Raw genomic sequence first — 10,769 nt, 5'->3', positions numbered from 1 at the left:
TCGTGCTCAAATTGTCCAGGAAAAGGCTCCAATAGCCAGCTATGAGGTCGCCCAACTCATCGCAAGACATGGCAAGCCTTTTTCAGATGGAGACCTCATAAAACACGGCCTCGTTAAAGTCACTGAAATAATGTGCCCGGAAAAAGTGCAGGACTTAAACAACGTAAGCATGTCCAGAGATACAGTTGTGCGACGCACTGAAGACTTGTCAGCCAACATTAAACTGCAACTGTCTGATGAAGCTGTGCTTTTGATTTTTACTCCATCGCATGCGATGAGAGCACCGATGCCACAGACACCGCACAGCTGCTAATTCTTTTGCGGGGAGTGGACGAGAGCATGAGCGCTTTAGGTGAGTAAAAAATATATTCCACAGTACCCGTTTGTTAATAAGCATGCATGTGCAGGTACACATGCTTCAAATATCAATAATGCCCATCAATTCTGTCACTACCCTGCTTTTGCGCACAACTTTCTTATATGCACAGCGCACACACACGTAGTCAGCTGATCTCATCTGATGCAGATTTGCTCCTTGATCAAGTGATATTTGTCTGGATTTTTGGCACGAGTGGCGTACGATCAGCACCGCAGCTGGATGGCCCGATTTACATACCCAGCGCAGCTGATACTCACCAGAATAATTTACTAAAATTATATACACTCCTGTTATTAAGTCCAGTTCAGTCTGTTAATGTTGATAATCGTTTCAAACGAACGTTAATAGGTGTGTTGCTAAGCCTAATAACTTAAATAACAAGCTTGAAATGTACCCGTCCCATTTTCCCCTTTATTGTTTTTTTTCTCTGTGCTGTAAATCTTCTAAGAAGAAATCTGAGGCTGCTGTTCTGAGAATGAGCTACCAAAGCTTTTTCTGGATAAATCAATAAATTTCTATTTCCATTTATGAAAAGCTGTGATGAAGGCAGTTTTGTCTTTAATTATATTTAACAATATAATATATTCGATCACTTTTAAGTGATTTTTCTAACTTTAATACAATAAAGTTAAGGTTATATACCTAATTTCTAGTAAGTGGCCCGGCCCCTCCTATATTTTTATGTATGTGGCCCTCAGTGAAAAAAGTTTTAACACCCCTGGTGTAAACCCTTGGGAAGATTCATTAAGTGATTGGTAGCAGAATTCATGTTTACATAGGAACATCGTGGAAGCAAAGGGATCCTCTATGGGCAGACAATGACAATCAGACACTTAAGGGCAGCCTCAGACATTTTTATATGACTACTTTATCAAGAGCGGATGCAAATTAAACTTCACATTCATGGTATGGAGGGTGCCTGGGGTGGGGGGTGGGGGTTCTATTACCATTCAAAAGTGAAGACTTTTAGGAATTTGGGAAATTTTGGAATGCATTTTGAATGACATGCAGACTTGCATGGGCGGATAGATTCCTCAAATGGTATTCCAGCCATCTGCCACTGTAACACCAGTGGTGCAATTTTATAAATGTTCCTATATCCAGTCACACTGTCAGATTCTGTCCTTATCCTTAAAAAAGTACTTGAAAAGCGCCACTCTCTGCTTTTATTTTGAAATCTGTATGAGGAAGCGATGTTCTCCTCTCAGATGAAACATGGCACTTGTCGGACCTGACACGCTCCGGGGATTAACGGTAACAGAGCAGCGACCTGCGAAGAGGATCGCGAAGCAGGTTAAGCTTTCAGTGAGCGAGTAACCGGGCGGCAGCTTGGCCGGGACGTTACTGCTCTTTTTATTCTGCTTCATTTTCTGCCCTTTTATACATTTTCCTCTTCTCTTTAACTCCTGACTGCAGCAGAGACCCACAGAGTTGAGAGAGGGTGAGCGACGGGAAGAGAGACTCAGAGACAGAAAGAGAGAGAGAGCGAGAGAGAGAGGACAGCAAGAAAGAGAACGGGAGGGAGTGGGTGTAAAAGAAAATCCCAAATTCGATATTAAAAGCTTGTCGAACAAGCCAGGAAATGTACTGGTTTGGATTTTAAGTGCTTAATAACCAACAAACTCTCCCTAACCCGCGGAATTTTTCTGGATTAATTTGAGTTTTCCACCCCTTTTTTCCTACCTGGGATATTTTCTGCCTTGCAGCGGAATTCTCCCTGTTTCACCTGCTCTAGGTGAAAGAGGGAGGAGAAGGAGCGGAAGAACAGGCGAGAAATAGAAGACAAAAAGAAGGAAGACAGAGAAGAGGAATGAGACGGGCGGAGGGCTGAGAGAATCACTCCAGTTTTCTCTCGGGTGGGATTCTTCCCTTACCAAGCGGATGGAGGGATGAAACCGGGAGAGAAGAAGACGGGGGAGAGTGTGAAAGAGAGAGGAGCGAGAACAAGAGGAGGATGTAGTCGTCGGGCGCTGTGAGAATGCAAAACGGACGCACCCCTTCGGAAGATCGGATTGAACTATAAACCTAAACGGAATTTACAGACAACCAAAGGATATTACGCACATTTACTTTGATATATACGTATATGGGGCATATTTTCGTATTTGGAGCATATTTGTGTGGAATTACAACTATAATTGCCACTATCTTCGCAATAATGGGATTTGGAGAAATAATTGCGCGCTGACAGCCGGTGAACGAAGAAAACCTATCCTTGAAAGAGGTAAAGTTTAAACTATTTTATTTCTTGTTTAATGCACAAAATGAAGGCTCGGCTTTCTCTTGCCCTCTCTATCTATCCACCTATGCCTCCAACTCTTCCTTCTCTGTGCCTGGGTCTGCTGGAGCCGGGGAATGGTCGTCTGTCGAGGGGTAAAAGAGTTATTTCTAGACTCCCGTGCGCTGACATTTAGTCTGGATGCTGATATGCTGCGGGAAGGAGGCAGAGGGGGTGTAGTTTGATAGCATTGGGTAGGTGGCTGGAGGGCACAGAGAAGGGGCTAGTGCATTAAAGAAAACCACCACTGAGAACATTGCAAGGTCAAAATTGAACCTGGCGTAAGTTACAAAGGCTCTGTGTGAGTCTGTGGAGGTAAAGCCTACATTTTGAGCAGCTCTCTCCGTGTGTGTGTGTGTGTGTGTGTGTGTGTGCACGCGGGCGTTCGAGCCCGCGAGCCCAACCAGAAAGAATGAACAACTTGAGCGTGCGCGCAACGTGCGTCTCCAGCGAGAAGAAAACCCACTAAAATGTCCATGCAGCGGTTATTAAAGCGCGCAGGTATCTGCACTTCAGCACGCCTTTTTGTGCAGTACGCGCCACACCTTTACCTGATACCTGAAAATAAATAAAATTAAATCATGCATCAGTGTTTGTGCGCGTGCGTAAAGCAATTAAACCCACACACAATGTAACTACAACACCACAACGATTTAGCTTTAGTATCCACCGTCTGTCAGTTTCAAATAATGACAGGGATGTTTTGTGTATGTGTGTGCGTGCGCGGGCACGCGTGAGACAGCGAAAGGGGGGGGGGGGGGGGGGGCTACCGCTGAATAGCATAGGCCAGTATAGTTTGTGTGCACAACATAAAAAGTACAATTTCTAAACAACCTGAAATTATATCCATTTATTGATTAATTTCAAGGTTTCCTGCATTTTCAACCCATTGCGCTGATCTTGACTTTGCATCAGAGCAGATTCTGTGCTGGCCCATCAAAAGCTGCTCGGCTGCTGTAAATGTGGCATCCACAAAGATATAAAGTCTACAGGGTGATAGTAGATATGCTTACACAACAGAAGCAAACTGCTAAAACCACAAGCCTTACACATATTTGCTCAGCTCTGGATTGTGGTCCACTGGTGCTCCATGTAAACATGGTCATCCATGCTTGCAGTTCATATTTTTTCAAAAACCATCAGCTAAGTTTAATGTTTGTTTTACGTATCATTTTTGACAGTGTGTGGCTGGAAGGTTGAATATCCCTCCAGCCCACAGGAAGTATTTGTATAAAGAAATGAAAGCAGTTTTGAGCTGGCATTGTGCTCCATCCCTTGGCTGAGACTCATTCCTGCATTATAATGTATGAAACACAGAAAAAACACACACAAAATGGCTGCAATGAAAGTGGCTCTAATAATAAAATAACGTTTATGATGGGATATGCTGTTGTTTGTTGCTGTCATTCCAAAAAAATAAAAAATAAAATCTTGTCCACAGATGTCTTTTCAGGGGGTTCATTTAAAGCAGAATGAAAATTATTGACCAATTATGTGCATTTTTTAAAATTAATTATGCCCTTCATAGAAAATTTTACTAATCTAATCAAATTTGTTCCCATGTCATCATTACCCTGTCTGTGGGGTTTCTTCTTTTGTCTTTCCCACGGTTCTGCATTTTGCTGGATTGGAGTTTCGTCAGTTTGTACTAGTACAGTAGCTTGCATTGATTGATCAAGGCAATACATTTATGCACACGAGCCACTCGTGCTGGTGCTAATGGCCCGTGGATATGGAGGCATTATGCAAATGCATCCCCTGCTCTAGAAAAAGAGTGTGGGTGAATGAACGAGGAGAGAAACTGGTGATTTTTGGTCCATTTTAGTTGTGTTTAGCCTCCTCTTTATGCCTGAAAGGAGTGGTTTACCATGCCATTAGGTTTTGGATAAATGACACTGCATGTGTGTTACAAACTGAGTTTTCATTTTGAAAGACTTGGAATGAAGAGTTTCTATTAAAGCTACTTCAGAATAGTTGCTGAGGTTTGATTTACCTGGGTTACATCAGTGTAAAATTTATAGCATTTGATGAGCATCTGATGGGCTTGTAAGGCTTGGTTTATGCTTTTGTGTGTGGTGATGTCTATGAAATTTCTCTCAGGCGTAGGTGTGATTCAGAAGCATTATTCTTTACGTTGCATTACCACAACCCCAAAGCGAGGTGGTAAGGCTGTTATTTATTCTTTATTAAGGCCATCTTTTTTCCCTCTGTTTATCTGTCTCCAACTTTTTTCCCTCTCTCTTTCCTCTCTCTGTTTAGCTATCTGACAGAGGGCTGCAGGATCCTGCAGAGTGGGTGGTGGAGCTCTAATTCAATTTATTCTACTGCTCAGAGACAGACAGAGAGAGCAGGGGAGATAGTGAGAGAAAGAGGGAGAGGGATGGAGACCACAGATGTTAGGGAACATTTCCTATTAGCAGAGGAGAGGGAGGCCTTATAGGGAGCTGGCCTGACGATGTGACATCTGGAATGCTTCTGCAGCTGTCTGAAATTATGTGTGCATGAGTGTGTGGTCATTATCGAGTGAAACAACATGTCCTTAAAATGCCATCAGAGTCTGGAGGACCAAACAAAAAAAAACCCCTATTCTTCTGTCTGTTGTTCACTAAACTATCAGCTGAGGCACGCATGAGTGACAGCTCAGAGCTGTCAGACAAAGTGACCGGTGACATTCACTGAGCTCGTTTCTTCCAGTAAAAAACAAGCAGCTGAGATCCTGTTATCTTACAGTATGTTGTCAAAAATACTGCGTGGAAAATAATCTATTAAATGACTTTTCTGTCATAAACCACAGAAGTAAGTAAACCCCCAGTCAAGACTTTTTAGTGGATCTTAAAGTAGCTCTTAAAAAGCCAGTATGACTGTGTCAGAGTCACTGTTTCCTAACTGGTTGAGATGTTTCTCATTATGTAATTAGAGCTATTCTTTCTGATTGGTATTGGAGTCTCACGTGGCATTTGTTTGCATTAATCTTCGCTGATAATACCTTATCGCTGAAGTGTGTCTGTCTTATTGCCTCTTAATATGCCCCATAATTAAGCATTTTTCTCAGAGACTGTCGGTGTTCTCTTTATTTTATTAGAACATGTCAAGTGTCAAGTTTAATTAGGTGCATTCAGCTATGTATCTGCAATCAGCGATGATGTGCCTCACGATTTGATTTGGGTCCTCATTTCTTGTGTATATGCTTCCATTAAGTGAATTATTATGGAAAGCGGCTGATATACAAATAACACAGCAGCTGGAGGAAGCCAGGGGGACTGTGGGTTGGAACTGTGCCTCCCATATCATATATTTCCATGTTTTGTTTTGTTTTGTTTTGTTTTTTTATCTCACCAAAATATTGTTGTTTTTTTCACTCTGACATTAACCACAAATTTGCCTACAATGCATCAATCATTTGTTTGAAGAATATTATACATAATTCCTGAATGTTAACCCAATTCAGTGGTTTCTGTTTGAGTTTAGACATTTAGCATTTCAGCTCTTAACTACAAAATTCACTGCTCCATTTGCTTAGAAACAAAAGCAAATCCATAAATAATAACTATATTGAATTTACCAGTTAACTAGTTAGCTACTAAGTTACTTAATTAATAGTCTTTCTCTGTAAGGCCGGATTAGTCTTTGGCTGATTGGTAGCTCTAGTTAAGATCCTGATTGAAACTCATTACAAGGTCTGTAATTATTGTTGAATAGATTTGTATAAATTTGTAAAGTTATCTCATCAGCTTCTTAAGTGCAGCTTCAACACACCGTCTTTGTTTGTAGTAAATATGTACTATTTTTCTTCTCATATGGTCTCTTTCTTTCTTACGTAAGTTACATAATGTTCACACCCACATTAGCCACCCCACCCCTCCCCATGCTACCTTTTTCCACACACCTGCTGCTTCACAATCACCTGTGATGTGTCTGACACTGCATCCTGCTTTAGGAAGCCGGTGGGGAGGGTGTTTGGGTGTACGTTTGGCTGTGCGTGTATGATGGTGTGAGCATGAAGACTGTGTGACATGACAGATGTGAGGCATGTTGGGCAATAATGAGCTGTGTGCAGCACAGATAACTGAATGTGACACAATACAGATTTCTGGCTCAGTGCCTACAGCACTGTTACCGTGTCTGGGTGTGTATCTGTCAGTCTACTACTGTGAATGACACATATGCATTAGGTACAGGCTGATTAAGTAGACATTCACATTAACCTATGGGCCAGATTTGTTAAGTGGGAAGCATTGGGAAAATGTGATTCCACTCCCATGGGAATGCAAAGTTGTGATCTACTTAAAATGTGCTAATTTATAAGCAAGTAATGCTATAGCCAGCATTCAACCAAGACCAGGGGGCAGCTAAAGAAGAATTGATTTGTTTTCGATTTTAAATATAAACTGTTAAAAATTGCTTGAGGTTGTGTGTTAAGTGTTTGTGCTCTTTGGGTAAATCTGTCTGCTCCAGAGGAACTCAGGACTTAGCCATAGGAGGGCATCAATTACAGTACAATCAGATTCTGACCCATCCATTTATTAATCCAATTACTGTTATTGTAAATCTGTGAATCACATTCATGTACTTGGGTGATGAGGGCGATGATTTAGTGAAGAGCTGCAGAACAAAAGTAAAGTTTTGCCACTTTGCTCACAGCTTCAAGCCATCCATATGTGCTGATTATGCATCTATCCAGCAATTGTTCCCATCTTTGAAAACACCAGCAAGTGCAAAAACAAGACTTGTTTTTAAAAAAAGATTCAACACAGTAAATACTGAGCCATGAATTTAGTAAATCACGCTTGTGTGATTCATTTAAACGCTCTTCTTCTAAAATTTTGTATACTGAAAGCACAATTCGTTATTTCTTGTTGAATGCATATGTAATAAATCCTAAAATTAAAAGCTTTAAACTATTAGCTACCAAGGAGGAGCACCATTAATTCATTCTTGTAGGCTTAAATATTACCAGGCTGTTACACATTAACATTAACACGCTGTAAACATTAAACAGACAAATTTGAAATCACACAGGAAAAATTGATTAATAACAAACCCCTAATGTTTTATTTCCCAACGTGCTGATCACCTTTAATCAGCTTACAATCTCTTGAGTCTGTCATTTCTGGTTGAACGACCAATCCCCCAGCTCCGGGCCTCTGCTGACACCTATCAAAGATATGTCTCTGCAATTTAAAACTGTGTCTGGAGAAATGTGTGTGCCTTCACTAAGTGGGCTTTTTTAAATCTTCATTTTAAATGACTTTCTGCTTTCTAAGTTAAAGACCATCCTTTGTGGTCCTGTGATGATTAGATATTGTGAGCCCTAAGCTCTTACTCCTGAACTAAGTTTACCCTTGTGGATTCTGTTACTGAGTATTTTCAAAATTAGAAACTGCATTTTCAGCATTTTGCCTCCATCAACCTGATGTACATGACAAAGTTAGTGATAAAGTTCATTATCCGGAGTAAATGCATGACTAATTATGTAAACTAATAGAGTACATAAATTAAATAACCAGCACATGCAATCTCATTTTCAGTAATTTGAATACAGTGAGAGAATTGCCAAGTTGCAGCACAAGCATTTTAGCATATGCATAACTGTTTTTACTGTCAACACAAGACTAATTACAAATATTGCAGAACTGTTTTTATCAGGACACTTCAGCAGACATGCACTCCATCTGTGAAACTGGACCACACGCTGTAAAACACTGCATTAGCTTAACACAGTCCTATGGTATAGTAGCTTTCTGAACCAGTCCCAATAGTGAAGTGTGTGGAACATTTGATAAATCAGGATGCTTTGTAGCATTTTCCTTTCAAAATATTATGAAATTTCTTCTCCAGACATTGACGAGAGGATAAGACTGAGACACAGATATTTGATAACATCTTCTGACCTATAGCACCTTGGAAGTAATTTTTAATGTCAGTTCAGTAAGATATTACCTGGACTTAATGATTTCCCATGGAGCATTAGCCATTTCCAACCTCACCATCCTCTGCCTACAGAACGTCTGACAGAATTGAGTTTGTGCAACTCTAGATGGCTGTGAGTCCTCAGCCTCCGATAACAAAGCATTGAGACAATGTGTGCGTGGTTTGTTTTGCTAATCCTGTTTTACAAATTTGTATTTGTATGTTCTCCCCAACTGTCATGTCTTGTGTACCATGCAGGAGTGTCACTTCAGTCTTACATAAAAAAAAAACTTCTTGCATGAAAAGTTTCTTTCATGACAGTACCACTTTTTTCACAATAGAATACACATCAGAAACACAGAAAATGGTGATGATATATTTTGTTTAATTAGAAGCATGTGTAGTTCCCCAGCAGACTGTGTTTTTTTTAAGTTATCCAAAAACACACTTACCTGAAAAAAAGTATACACTGGCTTGATATAGAATTATGAAATGAGTAGCCAAAAGGTGAACAAACAACACCAAACACTTGGCATTTAAACAGGGACCACAATCCATTGCCAAAGACAACATTTGAGAGCACTTACTCACACTGTGTTGAAAGAATAGTGTTTAAAGTGGTTAATTACTCCACAGCCTCATCCCCCTTTCTGTGTAAATGCTTTCATCAAGGTGGATTCCTAAATATCAGCTTTTGCAGTATACAATACTGCATTGCTGGCCTAACTTTAGGTGTATTTTTTTTTAAACGTGAAGTTTATATCTATCCTGAAACTTGTTGGAAAAGTCTCTGCTAGGCCATTCCCCTAAAAGAGTGCTTTCACAGTTAGCTTATCAAGTAAGATGAAAGTTAAAACCACTATGAATATTCCTCCTTTTTCACAAAGCTGGTTGTGAAAGTTGGAGATTTCAGAAAATGAATAAAATGCTATATGCTGTATTGGACCTTGAAGATCAGATATATGCTATATTTCCACTGGTTTACATAGACCGATCAGGCATAATGTTATGGCTACCTACCTAATATTCTGTTGGTCTCCCATGTGTTGGGGAACAACACGTTATGTGCCAAAGCATCCCTGCCCTGTCAGGAGCACTCCTTCACTAGACCCCTGAACATGTGCAGTCATATCTGGCACCAACATGTTAGCAACAGACCCTGGGACTTCCATGGATTGGACTTGTTTGTCCAGCACATCCCACAGATGCTTGATTAGATTGAGAGCTGAGTAGTTTGGAGTCAACACCACAAACTCTTTGCTGTGCTCCATTTCTCAGCCATGTTTACTTTGTGAGTGGGCTCTTTATCCTTCTGAATGAGACCACAGCCACCAGGGTGTAATCTTTCCATGAAATGGTGTACATGGTCTGCAACAGTGCTTAGGTAGGTGGTACGTGTCTTTGTCCCGTCTTCATCCACTCATCCCCAACCGCCCCCAGATGGCTGCCCCTCCCTGAACCTGGTTCTGGTGGATGTTTATTCCTGGTGAAAGTGAGTTTTTCCTTCCCACTGTCGCCAAAGTGTTTGCTCATAGGGGGTCATATGATTGTTGGGGTTTTCTCTGTTTTCTTTGTATTGAGTCTTTACCTTACAGTATAAAGCGCCTTGAGGCGACTGTTGTTTTGATTTGGCGCTATATAAATAGAATAGAATAGAATTGAATTGAATTCAGTTGAATTAGATATCAAAGTAAAATGCACATGGATGGCAGGACCCAAGGTTTCCCAGCAGAACTTTGCTCAGAGCATCACACTGCCTCTACCACTTTGCGTTCTTTCCATAGGGTATCCTTGCGCCAGGTGTTCCCCAGGTAAGCAACGCACATGCACACAGCCATCCTCGTGATGGAAAAGAAAATGTGATTTATCAGACTAGGCCATCTGCTTCTATTGTTCTGAAGCAGGGTAGGCAGTTAGAGCTAGGCGAGTCTCCTCGCTACTGGCTAAAACTAGTTTCATAAGCTTAATTACAGAAGAAACAACAAATACATCCAAAGAAGATATTGACTACTTGACTGTCACTTCTTTTAAAACTAGATTATAAAAAAAAATTAAACAACTTTGTGTAAAAGTACTGAAGCCCACAAGTATAGTTTGTTGCTCTTCACATGTATACCAAGGGCTATAAAGGGCTACAATTTCTACACTGTACAGAAAGGTGGATGGCTTAAAAAAGCACAGTCAAAAGACAATGCAATAATG

At 40.7% G+C, this 10,769-nt stretch overlaps 1 protein-coding gene across 2 annotated transcripts in view; it reads left to right on the top strand.

Moving 5' to 3' along the window:
* Nucleotides 1-1,547: 1,547 nt before the first annotated feature.
* LOC102292546 (leucine-rich repeat and fibronectin type-III domain-containing protein 5) overlaps nucleotides 1,548-10,769 on the top strand; it is a 155,835-nt gene continuing 146,613 nt past the window's right edge. For both annotated transcript variants that reach the window (XM_005943524.2, XM_005943525.2), the window contains exon 1: nucleotides 1,548-2,603. The gene's annotated coding sequence lies outside the window, so the exon portion shown is untranslated. The remainder of the gene's footprint in view (nucleotides 2,604-10,769) is intronic.

The sequence above is a fragment of the Haplochromis burtoni genome, unplaced genomic scaffold (genome assembly GCF_018398535.1).
Source record: "Haplochromis burtoni strain Fernald_Lab_line unplaced genomic scaffold, NCSU_Asbu1 Contig_364, whole genome shotgun sequence".
Lineage (NCBI taxonomy): Eukaryota > Metazoa > Chordata > Actinopteri > Cichliformes > Cichlidae > Haplochromis > Haplochromis burtoni.
Note: the sequence above shows the minus strand (reverse complement) of the source record. Positions and strands in the feature narration are given on the sequence as shown.